This window comes from Hemiscyllium ocellatum, chromosome 7 (assembly GCF_020745735.1).
Source record: "Hemiscyllium ocellatum isolate sHemOce1 chromosome 7, sHemOce1.pat.X.cur, whole genome shotgun sequence".
Taxonomy (NCBI): Eukaryota; Metazoa; Chordata; class Chondrichthyes; order Orectolobiformes; family Hemiscylliidae; genus Hemiscyllium; species Hemiscyllium ocellatum.
The window spans coordinates 27,796,383-27,812,412 of record NC_083407.1 but is presented as its reverse complement, the minus strand read 5'-3'; the positions used below and the strand labels follow the sequence as shown (position 1 = coordinate 27,812,412).

The 16,030-nt window shown below is 42.3% G+C and overlaps 1 protein-coding gene across 7 annotated transcripts in view; it reads left to right on the top strand.

Annotated features, from left to right (window-relative positions):
- mbd6 (methyl-CpG binding domain protein 6) overlaps positions 1–16,030 on the top strand; it is a 234,425-nt gene that overhangs the window by 160,079 nt on the left and 58,316 nt on the right. The gene's annotated exons all lie outside the window — the stretch shown is intronic.

Genomic DNA, 16,030 nt, shown 5'->3' with positions numbered 1-16,030 from the left:
TCCTATATGCATTCTGTTTCTGTCGTATATAACACAAATCCTGTTTCATAAGTGTGAAGATTTAAAACACAAAAACACTAACTACTTCATCAGATTTAGGATTCAGTTGAAAGACATAATATTAATTAAAATGTCATGATGCTATCTATATCTTTCTATAGATGGTGTATTGTAACATAAAGCTTAACGAATGAGTTTATTTAGTAAGTTTTATAAGTCTGCCATAATGGGTTTTTTACTTGAGGTTAACATAAGTGATGTTTACTTGAATCTAACAAAATAAAGATTGTTAAAGATTGTGAAAAATCAGTTTTTTTTTGTTTTGCATGTGTTAATGTTATTAATGACATCAGAAGTTTCTGGTGGAGCTGATTGTGATCTCAACCAATTCTAAAATTAAATTATTCTCAACATTTTAATACGCAGTGCAGATGATTTGTTTGCACTCACTGTTAACTCAAGCTGGTATTTTCACTGCCTCGTGGACTTCATGTGCAGATCGCAGAACATAGCAGAAAGGTTGAGAACAATGGACACCAACTTAAGCTTGGCAAAGGAAATCAAGATAGTGGAAAAGTTTTTTTTTCATTATTGCAGCAAATGCTTCCTGTCTGGAATGCACAGCCAAGAGGTTTAAATATTTGTATGTTCATTTGTGACTTTCAAAAGGAAGTTGAATAATTAAAGGGAAAGAACAACAGGCTTATGGGTGAAAATGTTAGGAGGCATGGAACTCGATTAGCTTTTCCTGGAAGTTGCTGGCAGGGACACTGGGCCAAATGGCTTGTGTGTGTGCATGTTTGTATATGTTTTTGTAGTCATGGAGCCTGAAAACAGATCCTTTGGTCCAACGGTCCATGCCAATCATGTTCCCAAGCTAAACTAGTCCCACTTCCCTGCTCTGCCCATATTCCTCCACACCTTTCCTATTCATGAACTTAGCTAAATGTCTTTTCAACTTTGTAACTGTACCTGCACCCACCACTTTCTCTGTTTTTTTAAAAAAAATGCCCCTCTTGTCCTATTTAAATCTTTCTCTTCTCATCTTAAAATTATAACCCCTTCTTTTGGGGTCCCCACCCCCTCACCAGCAGAAAAGATCCTTGTCATTCACCTTGTTTATGCCCCTCGTGATTTTATAAAGTTCAATACGGTCATCCCCTCAACCTCCTTCGCTCCCAGCCATTCCAGTCTATTTTTGTTTCTCAAACCCTCCATTTTTGGCAATGCCTTGGTAAGTCTTTTCTGAACCCTCTCCAGTTTAATAATACCCTTCCTAAAACATAGTATGGAGAAAAAATGATTTCCTAAATTAAGCAACCCTTTATTTCAGGAATATCTTCTATCTTCGTTGTAAACATTTGTCTTTTTGATTCTGATGCATAATCTACTAGTGATGATAACTGATGTGTACATATCATTGTCACAGCAATGCTTAACAAAGTAACCCTTTCAAAAGTGTTACGTGCTGGGTAGCTCTTGACTCTTTTTTTTAGCTTAATACGTATCCCACCACACAATTGGCAAATGCATTCGAACTCTTTCACAAATTCTTGAATAGTACAGGTTGCTGACAAAAAAAGAATACAACCCCAGTGACGTATGTTATTTGGAAAAATTTGAGGCATACTGCTTATTCGATTTTTGTACAACTAACTTGTGGAAGGAAACATTAATTGTTGCCAATGAGGCAAGTGTTGTCAGAGGCTTAGTTAGAGCACTGTTGCCTATAGGTTTTCAGAAATGTCACATTGAAATTAGTACACTGTAATGGTGTTTGGTATGCAAGTGCTGCGATATTCATTTGGAATCGGTGTGACATTCAATGTTAGAACTTAAAGCACTATGCCACATCAAAATGTTGTTTTGGGCTAAATAAAATCCAAGGACAAAACACATTCAAGAGCAAACAAATATTTCGTTGTGAGGTAAATCTTTGTTATATGAGCACCATTTAACTTGATTTTAAAACATTGACATGCTGACTGCAAAAGTCGGATAGATTGAATCCAGTTTCACCAAGATCAGAGATATGGGAAAGGTTTAGGAGCAGAATTTCAAAAGCTTAAAACCTAATTAGATGAAAACACAGCTGGTGGTGGAGCAATTAAAATTGAGGATACAGATTTGGAGATCCACAGATATCTTGACAACTTTTAATGCTGATAATAGGCATAGAAAATGGAGGATGAGATAAAAAAGCAATTTGAAAACAAGGATGAAAATTTTAATATTAAGATATTATAGGACCACGAACCAGTCAGTCAACGATTAAGAATGATAGGTGAATGTGATTTGGTGTAAGTTAAGATATGAGTGACAGTTTTAGGTGAATCCAAATTTATTTAAGGTTGAAGGCCAACCAAGACAACATTGGTATAGTCTGCCATTTTCTGCTTGCATCTTTTATTTGAGATCAACATTTGGAGTGCTTATTTTTATTTATTATATTGGAATAATTAAGTTTCGAGTTGAGATTTTTCATAAGTGTTTTAAAAGGCAGATTATCTAAGGTTGGAGTCAGATCATGTGAAAGGGATAGTCTTTAATTTTGTGATTTCTAAATTTAGTCCAGGTTTCATTGATTTTGTTAAGGGATCACCATGTTCATTAATGTAACTTGAGCAATTTTTTAATCTCCATGCTATTGGTAGAGAATAACTAAAACTATAAGCAAATAGCTTCCTCCCCAATTAATTCAGAAATACATCAAAAAGAACAAGTGTGTACAGAAATTATTTTTTTCTGGATCATTGCAAATATAATTGAAAGTACTTTTAATGTGTAGGATATTTTAGTAATTTACATCAAATGCCCTATTTCAGAAATATTAGAATATACTGCAGAATGCAGATGTACAGCACGGAAACTGACCCTTCAGTCCAACTCATCCATGCCAACCAGCTATCCCTACACAATCTAGTCCCACCTGCCAACACCCAGCTCATATCCCACCAAACTCTTCCTATTCATATACCCATCCAGATGCCTTTTAAATGTTGTAATTGTACCAGACTCTGCCACCCCCTCTGGCAGCTCATTCCATACACGTACCACCCTCTGCGTGAAAAAGTTGCTCCTTAGGTCTCTTTTATATCTTTCCCCTCTCACCCTAAACCTGTGCCCTTTAATTCTGGACTCCCCACTTCAAAGATCATTTTTCTGAAACATATGACCTTATTACAGCTATCTTTAGTTGTATTGTCATGTGATCATATAATTGAAAGCAATTCAAGGGGAAGCTTGAAGATCAGATTCAGATAGGTTGAAACCCAAACTCTGATAGGGCTGATATTGTTCCTATTGCAAGTCCCAAATGATTTTATACTACATCTAATTTACATATCATTGGTATAAAAATAAAATGCATTTGTTTAACCAGATTTTAGAAACAAAGCATCATTGTCGCAACAATTATTGAAATGCTCATTTATGCACTTTTCATAATTCACCATTAAATACTTAAATAACAGATTGAACACTGTAATTTTAAATTGTACAATAGCCAAGAACAGCACGTGAATCATGTAAGCACTCTAAACAAATGGGCTCAACCTGTATGTATATAAATAGGAGAGGTTTAGAGCGATATGGGTCTGGTGCTGGCAGATGGGACTAGATTGGTTTGGGATATCTGGTCGGCATGGACGTGTTGGATCGAAGGGTCTGTTTCTGTGCTGTACATCTTTATAACTCCATGACTATCACTGGTAGATGGTTGTTTTCAGGATAAGTACGGTAATTTTCATTGATATGAAATTCACTAACTTCACAAGGAAAGATTGAATATTTTATTTGCTACAGGTCAATATTTTAAAAAGGTGAGCTTTTAGTAAAACTGAAAATGTGATGTGCTTCTGGCTTCCATACCATACAAATGTGATAATTACATTCTAGTTTACATTGATACTTATGTCGTTACCATTGTGAAAGACAATGTCATTCAGTGTAAAACTAAAAACTGAAGGCAAATAGTTAATTATTTGGGCTGTTTAGGAGTTTTCAAAGCCTTTTAGTTTCACGTATAATTTTAAAATGAAAGCTGTCACAGGCATGCAATTTAGTTGGTAAGTTCTGTTGTGGCTGCACATACCCAAAGCAATGGCGGTCTGTGCCATGCAAATACACTATAAAAAAGGCTTTTAATTGATTCAGAGTAATCTTCATTAAGGAACTTTAAGTTACACTTACTTATTAGTTACTTTGATATCATTTTAAACCCAACGTATTAATTCAAGGTCGTTATAAATATTAATGAAATTTATTTTCAACTTAAAGGTAATGTACAAATATTAATGCTAAAAGGTCAAAACCAAGTGCTGAGGGACTGATCTGAGAGAATTAAACTGATTAATCAAAATATATTCTAGTTACGTAAATAACATTAAAATATTATTTGCTAAGTGAATCAAATTGCTTTAAGCAATAGCTGTGTATATTAAGCTTGTAGCCTTTAAAGGCTTGCTGCAGTTGAATTGATTAATCAGTTTGATGCTGTATCTTGGCACTGATCTGGTAGCACGGCCAAAATATGTAGTCTTGCAAGTAGTTATGTAGTCGCATTTAATATTTTTAAACCACCATAATCCTTTTCTCTTTGTAAGAAAAGTTTTTGTGATTTTTCGCAAAGTTATTGAACAGCAGCACATGATAATTCTTAACAAATGCATTCCACAACCTGCTCAAACAGTTTTGCTGTGAAATGAGACATATTGCTAAAGTTGTTTGCCTTGCACTGATCAAGATGAATGCAAGATGCAAATTTCAAGCAGTTTATAACATGAAAGGGGTGGTGATGAGTTGTCTCTTAATTGGATGAAGCATTGCTGTGATATAAGGTATTGCAAACTTCAAACTTCCCATGTTGCGCAAGGCTTGGATATATGCAGGACCCATTATTTGCAAAATCAAGGAATGTGAATGAATGTTCTTTTGAGTAAGCATAAATGAGCAAAATGATCAGCTTTACTGATAAATTTATTTTAAACATAGCTGTTAGATCACTCGGGACTGTTCAGGAGGTGTAAGCAAATGTCAAATATTTCCATGCTGTACATCTCTATGACTCTCCGACTTTTTTTGCGGATTTTACAATTGTAGGCAAGTTGAGTATGCTCTACATTCTATGCTATAGACAACCAGAGAAACGCATTTTTATTTATTAGCCAGTCGCTGGGACTTGTACATTTTGTATCTGTCATCACATTGGCAGAGAAATGAAATTGCTAGACATCGAGGCCAAATCAACCATTTAGTATTTGTATCTGGTAAAAGCATTAAAGGTGTCATGCTAAACAAATGCAATTATGTTGACATAAGTCACTGTGTTCTTATGAATGATCCCAAATTCACATCTGTTCGATCTGCCATCAAGTGTGATTGCACAGCTTAGTTTGAAGCAGGCTTCAGAAATATTTGATTTATGCATCAGTAGCAAACTATTTTGCAACATTTATGATTGGATTCATCCCAATGGAAAGGGATCCCTTTGCCTATGCTCAAACTATATGCAACCTACCTATCAACAGCAGTGCCTTGTCTGTGTGCTCATTGAGTACAGTAGGCCTGTTGGCAACCACACCACTCAAGAAGGTGAACAAGAGTTGCATTTCGCCCTTTCACAGAAACCTAACGGGGCCACCATTTTCTGAATCTGTGGTCCTTGAAATTATGAACTTAACTACTAATGCAGATAATTTCAATTATGTTACGTTATGCCCAGTAAATGGACTAACCATAGGATATTCTCTAAGTCTGACATTGTCTCACTTTTTTTTAAGTTTCCTGTAAAACATCTTTTTGATTGAATTAGTCCCATCCTCCTGCCATGTTCCTATTTCCAATGTACAATGCAGGTTTTGTTTGAATATTTCCTTGCTGCTGCTTAAAGTGCTCTAACCCATGCTCAAATTAGCAAATTCCACAGGCCTGCCGGTCTCTCTGTTCAGAAATTTCTCCTCTCAGTCCGAAATGGTTTACCTTGTATCCTTAGATTGTGACATCCAGTTCTGGACTCTGCTATCATTGGGAGAGTCTTCCTCCTTGTGCTCCTGCTAGAATTAAGCATAAAACAAGCACAAGCACTTCAGCCCTCAATGTTGTGCCAACCTTTTATCCTACTCTCAGATTAAACTAACTTACATACCCTTCATTTTACTATCATCCATGTGCCTATTCAAGAGTTGCTTAAATGTTCCTAATGTATTTGATTCTACTACCACTACTGGCAGTGCATTCCATGCACCTGCCACTCTGTGTAAGGGACCTACCTCTGACATCTCCCCTAAACCTTCCTTCAATCACCTTAAAATTATGTCCCTTTGTGATAGCTCTTTCCACCCTGAAAAATAGTCTCTGGCTTTTCACTCTATCTCTGCCTCTCATCATTTTGAACCTTCTGTCAAGTCACCTCTCATCCTCCTTCGGTCTAATGAGAAAAGCCCTGTCTCCCTCAACCTTTCTTCATAAGACATGCCCTCCAATCCAGACAGCACCTAGTAAATCTCCTCTGCATCCCCTCTCATGTTTCCATGTCATTCCTATCATGAGGCAATCAGAACTGAATGCAATATTCCAAGTGTGTTCGAAGGGCTGTATAGAGCTGCAACATAACCTCACAGCTCTTAAACTAAATCCCCCTAATGGAAGCCAACACCCCATATCCCTCTTTAACAACCCTGTCAACTTGGGTGGCAACTTTCAGTGATCTACGATGTGGATCACAAGATCCCTCTGTTCCTCCACACTGTCAAGAACCTTACCTTTAAGCCTGTATTCTGCATTCAAATTCGACCTTCCAAAATGAATAGTTTCACGCTTTTCCAGGTTGAACTCCATCTGCCACTTGTTAGCCCAATTCTGCATCCTATCAATGTCCCGTTGCAATTTACAACAGCCATCCACACTATCCACCACTCCACCAACCTTCATGTCATCGGCAAACTTACTAACCCACCCTTTCACTTTCTCATCCAAGTAATTTATAAAAATCACAAAAAGTAGAGGTCCTAGAACAGATCCTTGCAGAACACTGCTGATCACTGAGCTCCAGGCTGAATACTGTCCATCCACTACCACCCTCTGTTTCTATGGGCCAATTCTGTATCCAGGCAGCCAAATTTCCCTGTAACCCATGCCTCCTTACTTTCTGAATGAGCCTACCATGGGGAACCTTCGCAAACACCTCGCTAAAGTCCATATTTATCAGATAAAATCCATATGCTCTACCTTCATTAATATGTTTTGTCACTTCCTCAAAGAATTCATTAAGGCTTGTGAGGCATGACATGCCCCTCACAAAGCCATGCAGACAATCTCTAATCAAGCTATGCTTTTCCAAATAATCATAAACCCTGTTTCTTTGAATCCTCTCCAATAATTTGCCCACGACTGACATAAAACTGGTCTGTAATTCCCAGGATTATCCCTATTCCTTTTCTTGAGCAAGGGAAGAACATTTGCCACCCTCCAATCATCTGTACTACTCCAGTGGGCATTGCGGACACAGAGATTGTGGGCAAAGATGCAGCAGTCTCTTCCTTCGCTTCTTGTAGTAACCATGAGCATATCCTGTCTGACCCAGGGGACTTACCTATCTTCAAGTTTTTCAAAATCTCCACATCCTCCTCCTCAACATCAACCTGTTCAAGCATATCAGCCTGTTTCATGCTATCATCTCAAACGACAAGGTCACACTCAGGATACTGAAGCAAAGTATTCATTAAAGACCTCCACTACCTCCTCTGAATCCAGGCACAAGTTCCCTCCACAATCCCTGAACGGCCCTACCCACACTCTGGCCATCATCTTGTTCCCCACATAAGTGTAGAGTGTCTTGGGATTTTCCTTAATCCTACCTGTTAAGGCCTTTTCATGCTCCCTTGTATAGGTTTTGATAGTCCTCCTTCATTCTTCTGAAAACGAAAATAATCCTAACTAATTCAACCTCTCCTCATATATCAGTCCTACCATCATTCTGGGGAAGCTTTGCACTTAAAAGTGCAGCAAGGATAATCTTCTGATAAAGAGGTCAAAACTGCAATTTTCTGGAGAGACCTGTTTGCTGCAGTCAGTCAGACTATATCCAAGACTTGTATATTTTTTCAATTACCTTAATGCATGGGGAGCCTATCTTTTTTTTCCTCCATGTCTTCTAATCGCTTATAAGACCAACTAGAATTGGAAAGGGTTCAGAGGAGGTTTTACTAGGATGTTGCCTGGTGTGGAGGGAAGGTCTTATGTGGAAAGGCTGAGGAACTTGATGCTTTCATTAGAGAAAAGAAAGTTGAGAGGTGACTTAATTGAAACATGTGAGATAATCAGAGGGTTAGACAGGGTGAACAGAGAGCCTTTTTCCTCGTATACTGATGGCTCGCACAAGGGGACACAGCTTTAAATTGAGGGATGATAGATAAAGGGCAGATGTCAGATGTGGTTTCTTTACTCAAAGAAGTAAGGATGTGGAACGCCCTGCCTGCAACAGTTGTAGACTCGCCAACTTTAAGGGATTTAAATGATCATTGGATAATCATATGGATGAAAATGGAATAGTGTAGGATAGATAGGCTTCAGGCTGGTTCCACAGGTCGGTGCAACATCGAGGGCTGAAGGGCTGCTATGTCATGTTCCCCGGGACCTGATCAGATGTACCCGAGAACTTTGTGGGAAGCTGAGCAAGTGATTACTAGGCCCTTGCTGAGATATTTTTAGCATCGATGGCCACAGGTGAGGTGCCAGAAGACTGGAGGTTGGCTAACATGATGCCAATATTTAAGAAAATTGGTAAGGTCAAGTCAGGAAACTATAGACTGGTGGGCCAGACATCAGTGATAGCCATTTTGTTGTAGGGAGTTCTGAGGGACAAGATTGACATGTATTTGGAAAGGCAAAAACTGATCGGCAGAGTCAGCATAGCTTTCTGTTTGGGAAATCATGTCTCACTAACTTGATTGAGTTTTTTGAAGAATTAACAAAGAGAATTGATGAGGGCAGAGTGGCGGATGTGATCCATGTGAATAAGGCTTGTGTAAAGATTTGGATGCCAGTTGTCATGGTTGTGGGTATGATTACCAAGCTGGGAAGTTGATTTGCAGACGTTTCATCCCCTGTACAGGTAACAACTTCAGTGCTTTGGATCCTCTTGTGAAGCGCTGCTGTATTGTCTTCTGGAATTTATTTGGTTCCGTTTCTGCTGCTTCCATTTGCCAGTTCTGGTTGTTCATTGTACTGGCCAGTATATTGTTTCCAGGTCAACTTGCTTGTTGATGGAGTCTGTGGGTGAGTGACATGCTCCTCTGGCTGCCCTCTGTTTAGCTTGTCCCATGATTGTTGTATTGTCCCAATTGAATTTAGGGTCCCTTTCATCTGTGTGCATAGCTACTAGGAACAGCTGGTCGTGCCGTGTAGTGGCTAGTTGGTGTTCATGGATGCGGATTGTTAGTTGTCTGCCTGTTCGCCCTACATAGTGTTGCATGGAATCTTGTAAATTATGTTCGTCTTGCACATGATGTGTATCGGGTCTTTTGTCCTGGTGAGTAGTTGTCTGATGTAGCTGTCTGTTTATGGGCAGTCATGGATCCTAGTGGCTAGAGAAGTCTGACTGTCAGTTCCAAGATGTTTTTTTTATGTAAGGTAGCGTGGCTCGTGAGTTAGGTTGTGGCATGTCCTTGTTACGTTGTTTGGCATCTGCGGATGAAGTTGCGGGAATATCCATTTTTGGCGAAGATCCTGTAGAGGTATTCTTCTTTCCTTCATAGGTCAGGAGTGCTGCAGTGTGTTGTAGCCCTCTTGAACAGGGCTCTAATGTAACTTGTGCACATTTGGTTGATTGCTGTTGTAATTCAGGTGTGAGCAATCACTATGTGTCGCTTTCCTGTACACTTTTTGTGGTGAATTCTCTGTTCTGTGTTCTTTGTACCATACATCCAGGAATGGGAGTTGGTAATTGGTTTCCTCCTCTCTTGTAAATATGATCCCTGTAAGTATGGTGTTTATGATCCAATGTGTGTTCTCGCTTTCTATTCGCTTAATGATTACGAAAGTGTCATTGACATATCTGATCCAGAGTTTGGGTTTGATTTGTGGTTGGGCTGTTTGTTCCAATCAATGCATCACTGCTTCTGCTATGAGCCCAGAGATGGGTGAGCCCATAGGTGTTCCATTGATGTGTTCATATATTTGGTTGTTGAATGTGTAGTGTGTCATCAAGGTCTAGTAGTTTGAGTATGCAGTCCTTGTTGATAGGTTCCCTGTTGTGTTTTCTGTTCTGCCTGTCCAGGAGGTTGGTTGTTATTTCTCTGGCTAGAGTTTTGTCAGTTGAAGTGAACAGTGCTACTACATCAAATGGGACCATTGCTTCATCCTTGTCTATGTTTATGTTCTTGATGTTGTCCAGGAATTTCTGTAATGATTGTATGCAGTGGTTGGATCCGCTGATAAAATGTTTTAGTTTTTCTTGGAGTTCTTTTGCCAGTTTTTGCAATGGCGTTCGCGGTTGTGCCATAATGGTTCTGAGTGGTATGTCTGGTTTGTGTACTTTGGGTAATCCATAAAATTTTGGAATGTTGTTGCTTTCTGATTTCATCATTGTAGATCAAGGCTGGTAATTAATCCAATTTTTTATAAGGTTCCATAATGTGTTATTTATTCTATTGGTTAGCTGTGGCGTGGGGTTGAACTCTCTCTGTACTAAGGTGTCAGTATCTGAAGTAGTTGCTCTGCTTTCTGAATATATTTGGTCTTGTCCATGATGATCATCACTCTGCCCTTGTCTGCTGGTACTATGATTGTTCTTGTTATTTTTGAGTGTTTTTAGGGCTTCTTTCTCTTTGGTGTTGAGGTTGTTTGTTTGCCTTTCCTTAATAAAGGTACACTTTTATGTGTCTGCTTGCTGTGTCTCTTTGGTTAGTCCGTTAGTTTTGAGCTTACATTCTAGTGCAGCTGGGAAGTCTGTACTTTTTGCATCCCTGTGTTGTACTTGAGTAGTATGGCTTTTTCTGTGCTTATAAGCTGGCTGTTGGAGAGGTTTCTAACCATAGGTGCCTGTCGTGTTGTCTTCTCTGCTGCTGGTTAGCCTTGTCATTTTGTCTTGTAGTGCCGTTCTCTTCATGTGTATGGTTCTGTTCAATTGGCGCGATCCACTTCTGATTGGTTGTTTTGAAATTAACAATTTTTGGCATGCAATTTCTTATCTGTACCTGTGTAGTCTGCTGTATGCATCTGTAATCATAACCTGGATCATCCCGAGACTGTTTCGTCTGACTGTTTCCCTGGGTTGTTGATTGGTGGTCTGTATCTGGCACTGTGATAGTATTTGATTTCTTCAGCATTCATGCAGGAATCAGAGTTGTTCATAGGTAGTATTGAGGCAGTTGGCACCAGTATTCCCATTTCCTTGCTTGTCTTAGCTTCTCTCACCCATAGGTGTTAAAGGTTTGTGTAAAGATTTGTAGCTCGGGTGTCAGCTGTCATGGTTGTGGGTACATTTGCCGAGCTCGGAAGTTGATTTGCAGATGTTTCCTCCCCTGCTGTGACATCTTCAGTGCTTTGGTGCCTCCTGTGAAGTACTGCTGTACTGTTCTTCTGGAATTTATTTGGTTCCATTTTGGCTGCTTCCGATTGCTGGAATCTATGTGAACTTCAGTAAGGCATTCAATAAGGTTCCTCCTGATAGACAGCAAGGTTAGATCACATGGAATCCAGGGAGAACTAGCCATTTGGATACAGAGCCTAATCAAAGATAGAAGACAGAGGGTGGTGGTGGAGAGTTGCTTTTCAGACTGGAGACCTGTGACCAGTGGTGTGCCACAAGGATCGGTACTGAGTCCAATGCTTTTCTTCATTTGTTGTAAATAATTTGGATGTGAACACAGGAGGTATGGTTAATAAGTTTGCAGGTGACACCAAAATTGGAGGTATAATGGACAGCGAAGAAGGTTACCTAAGAATACAACAGGATCGTGATCAGATGAGCCAATGTGTCGAGGACTGGTGGGTGGAGTTTAATTGGATAAATGTGAGGTGCTGAAAATGTGTTACTGGAAAAGCGCAGCAAGTCAGGCAGCATCCAAGAAACAGGAGATTCAACGTTTCGGGCATAAGCCCTTCATCAGGAATGAGGAAAGTGTGTCCAGCAGGCTAAGATAAAAGGTAGGGAGGAGGGACTTGGGGGAGGGGGGATGGAGATGTGATAGGTGGAAGGAGGTCAAGGTGAGGGTGATAGACTGGAGTGGGTTGGGGGGGCGGAGAGTCAGGAAGAAGATTGCAGGTTAGGAAGGCGGGTTCGAGGGATTCGACTAAGACAAGGTTGGGGGAGGGGAAATGAGGAAACTGGAGAAATCTGAGTTCATCCCTTGTGGTTGGAGGGTTCCCAGGCAGAAGATGAGGTCCAGGTGAATTTGAGGTCCGTGTGGAAGGTGTTGATAAAGTGGATGAACTGTTCAACCTCCTCGTGGGAGCACGAGGCAGCACCGATACAGTCATCGATGCAGCAGAGGAAAAGGTGGGGGACTGACTGAACTGGTCCTCACCCTGAACAACTTCTCTTCCCAATCCTTCCACTTCCTCTAAACCAATGCCGCCTTCGCCTCCGTGCCTACTTTTTAAACCAAGACTCTCGCCCACCCTCTGACGACCCCTTCTCCCGCCTCCAACACACCCCATCCACCTGGACGCCCCGTGCTGGCCTCTTACCTGCCCTCGATCTCTTTATAGCCAACTGCCGACACGACATTAACCCTCTCACCCTCAGAACGTGCAGCCATCCACTCCCTCTGCTCCAACCCCAACCTCACCATTAAACCGGCAGACAAGGGAGGCGCGGTAGTAGTTTGGCGCACCGACCTTTACACCGCTGAGGCCAAACGCCAGCTCGCGGACACCACCTCCTACTGCCCCCTTGACCATGACCCCATCTCCCACCACCAAACCATCATCTCCCAGACCATCCATAACCTCATCTCCTCAGGGGATCTCCCATCCACCGCCTCCAACCTCATAGTCCTACAACCCCGCACCGCCCGTTTCTACCTCCTGCCCAAAATACACAAACCTGACTGCCCCGGCCGACCCATTGTCTCAGCCTGCTCCTGCCCCAATGAACTCATCTCTGCATACCTCGACACGGTCCTGTCCCCCTTAGTCCAAGAACTCCCCACCTACATTCAGGACACCACCCACGCCCTCCACCACCTCCATGATTTTCGCTTCCCTGATCTTATCTTCACGATGGACATCCTGTCCCTGTACACCTCCATCCCCTATCACGAAGGACCCAAAGCCCTCCGTTTCTTCCTTTCCTGCCGTACTAACCAGTACCCTTCCACTGACACCCTCCTTCGACTGACTGAACTGGACCTCACCCTGAACAACTTCTCTTTTCAATCCTCCCACTTCCTCCAAACCAAAGGAATTGCCATGGGCAACCGCATGGGCCCCAGCTATGCCTGCCTCTTCGTAGGATATGTGGAACAATCCATCTTCCGCAACTACACTGGCACCACCCCCCACCTTTTCCTCCGCTCCATCGATGACTGTATCGGCGCTGCCTCGTGCTCCCACGAGGAGGTTGAACAGTTCATCCACTTTACCAACACCTTCCACCCCGACCTCAAATTCACCTGGACCGTCTCAGACGACTCCTTCTTCTTCCTAGACCTTTCCATTTCTATCTCTGGCAACTGAATCAACACGGACATCTACTATAAACCGACTGACTCCCACAGCTACCTAGACTACACCTCCTCTCACCCTGCCCCCTGTAAAAACACCATCCCATATTCCCAATTCCTTCGTCTCCGCCGCATCTGCTCCCAGGAGGACCAGTTCCAACACCGCACAGCCCAGATGGCCTCCTCCTTCAAGGACCGCAGATTCCCTCCAGACGTGACCGACGATGCCCTCCACTGCATCTCCTCCACTTCCCACTCCTCCGCCCTTGAGCCCCGCCCCTCCAATCGCCACCAGGACAGAACCCCACTGGTTCTCACCTACCACCTCACCAACCTCCATATACAGCGTATCATCCGCCGTCATTTCCGCCACCTCCAAACGGACCCCACCACTGGGGATATATTTCCCTCCCCTCCCCTATTAGCTTTCCGAAAAGACCACTCCCTCCGTGACTCCCTCGTCAGGTCCACACCCCCCCACCAACCCAACCTCCACTCCCGGCACCTTCCCCTGCAACCGCAAGAAATGCAAAATTTGCGCCCACACCACCTCCCTTACTTCTCTCCAAGTCCCCAAGGGATCCTTCCATATCCACCACAAATTCACCTGCACCTCCACACACATCATCTATTGCATCCGCTGCACCCGATGTGGCCTCCTCTATATTGGGGAGACAGGCCGCCTACTTGCGGAATGTTTTATAGAACACCTCTGGGACATCCGGACCAACCAACCCAACCACCCTGTGGCTCAACACTTTAACTCCCCCTCCCACTCCACCCAAGGACATGCAGGTCTTTGGACTCCTCCATCGCCAGACCATAACAACACGACAGTTGGAGGAAGCGCGCCTCATCTTCCGCCTGGGAACCCTCCAACCCCAAGGGATGAACTCAGATTTCTCCAGTTTCCTCATTTCCCCTTTCCCCACCTTGTCTCAATCCCAACCCTCGAACTCAGCACCGCCTTCCTAACCTGCAATCTTCTTCCTGACCTCTCCGCGCCCCCACCCCACTCCAGCCTATCACCCTCACCTTGACCTCCTTCCACCTATCACATCTCCATCGCCCCTCCCCCAAGTCCCTCCTCCCTACCTTTTATCTTAGCCTGCTGGACACACTTTCCTCATTCCTGATGAAGGGCTTATGCCCGAAACGTTGAATCTCCTGTTCCTTGGATGCTGCCTGACCTGCTGCACTTTTCTGGCAACACATTTTCAGCTCTGATACTCCAGCATCCGCAGACCTCACTTTTTCCTCCTAAATGAGAGGTGCTGCATTTTGGAAAGACAAACCAGAGAAGGACTTGTAGACTTAATGGTCAGGTCCTGGGGAGTGTTGTTGAATATGAATTATAGGAATTGGAAGGTCATGTGACTGTAGGTCAATCGTAGAATACTGTGTGTAATTCTGGTTTCCCTGGTATAGGAAAGATGTTGTGAAACTTGGAAGGGTTCAGAAAAGATTTTCCTAAGGATGTTGCCAGAGTTGGCGGATTTGACCTATGGAGAGTGTCTGAATAGGCTGGGTCTATTTTACCTGGAGCATCAGAGGCAGAGGGGTGACATTATGGAAGTTTATGAAATCATGACAGGCATGAATAGGATAAATAGACATAGTCTTTTCCCTGGGGTGGGGGGGGGCATGTCTAAATCTCAAGGGCATAGGTTTAAGTGGGAGGGGAAAGATTTAAGAGACCTATGGGGCACATTTTCACACAGAGGGTAGTGCGTGTATGGAATGAGCTGCCAGCGGAAGTGGTGGAGGCTGATACAATAACAACATTTGAAAGGCACATGGATGGATAAATGAATAGGAAAAGATCAGAGGGATAAGGGCTAAATGCTGGCAAATGGGATTAATTTAGAATATCTGGTCGGTCATGAGCAAATTGTACCTAAGGGTCTGACTCCGTGCTGTGCATCTGTCACTCTGTGACCCTATGTTTAAAGCTTGGCATTTGACAGTTACTTGGATGAATAGACCCAAAGTACAGTTGCTAAATTTGCTGATGACAGATAGTTAAGTCTGAAACTAGTGTGTGAAGAGGGTGTAAGTAGGCCATGAAAGGATATGGTAGGTTAACTAAATGAGTAAAGATCTAGCAACTCGAAGTATATTATGAGAAAATGTGAAATTGTCCCTTTTGGCAAGAGAAATAAAAAGGAAGCATGTCTGGGGATGTGGGATTGTAGAGCTTTAAGGTACAGAGAGGTCTAGGTGTTCGAGTGCATAAAATGTAAAACATGAGTTTGCAGCAAGTAATTAGTAAAACGAATAGAATGTTATCATTTGGCAGCACCTGTAGAGAGAACACTTTTGGAAGAAGGGTCACTAGAGCCAAAATGTTGGTTCTGATCTCT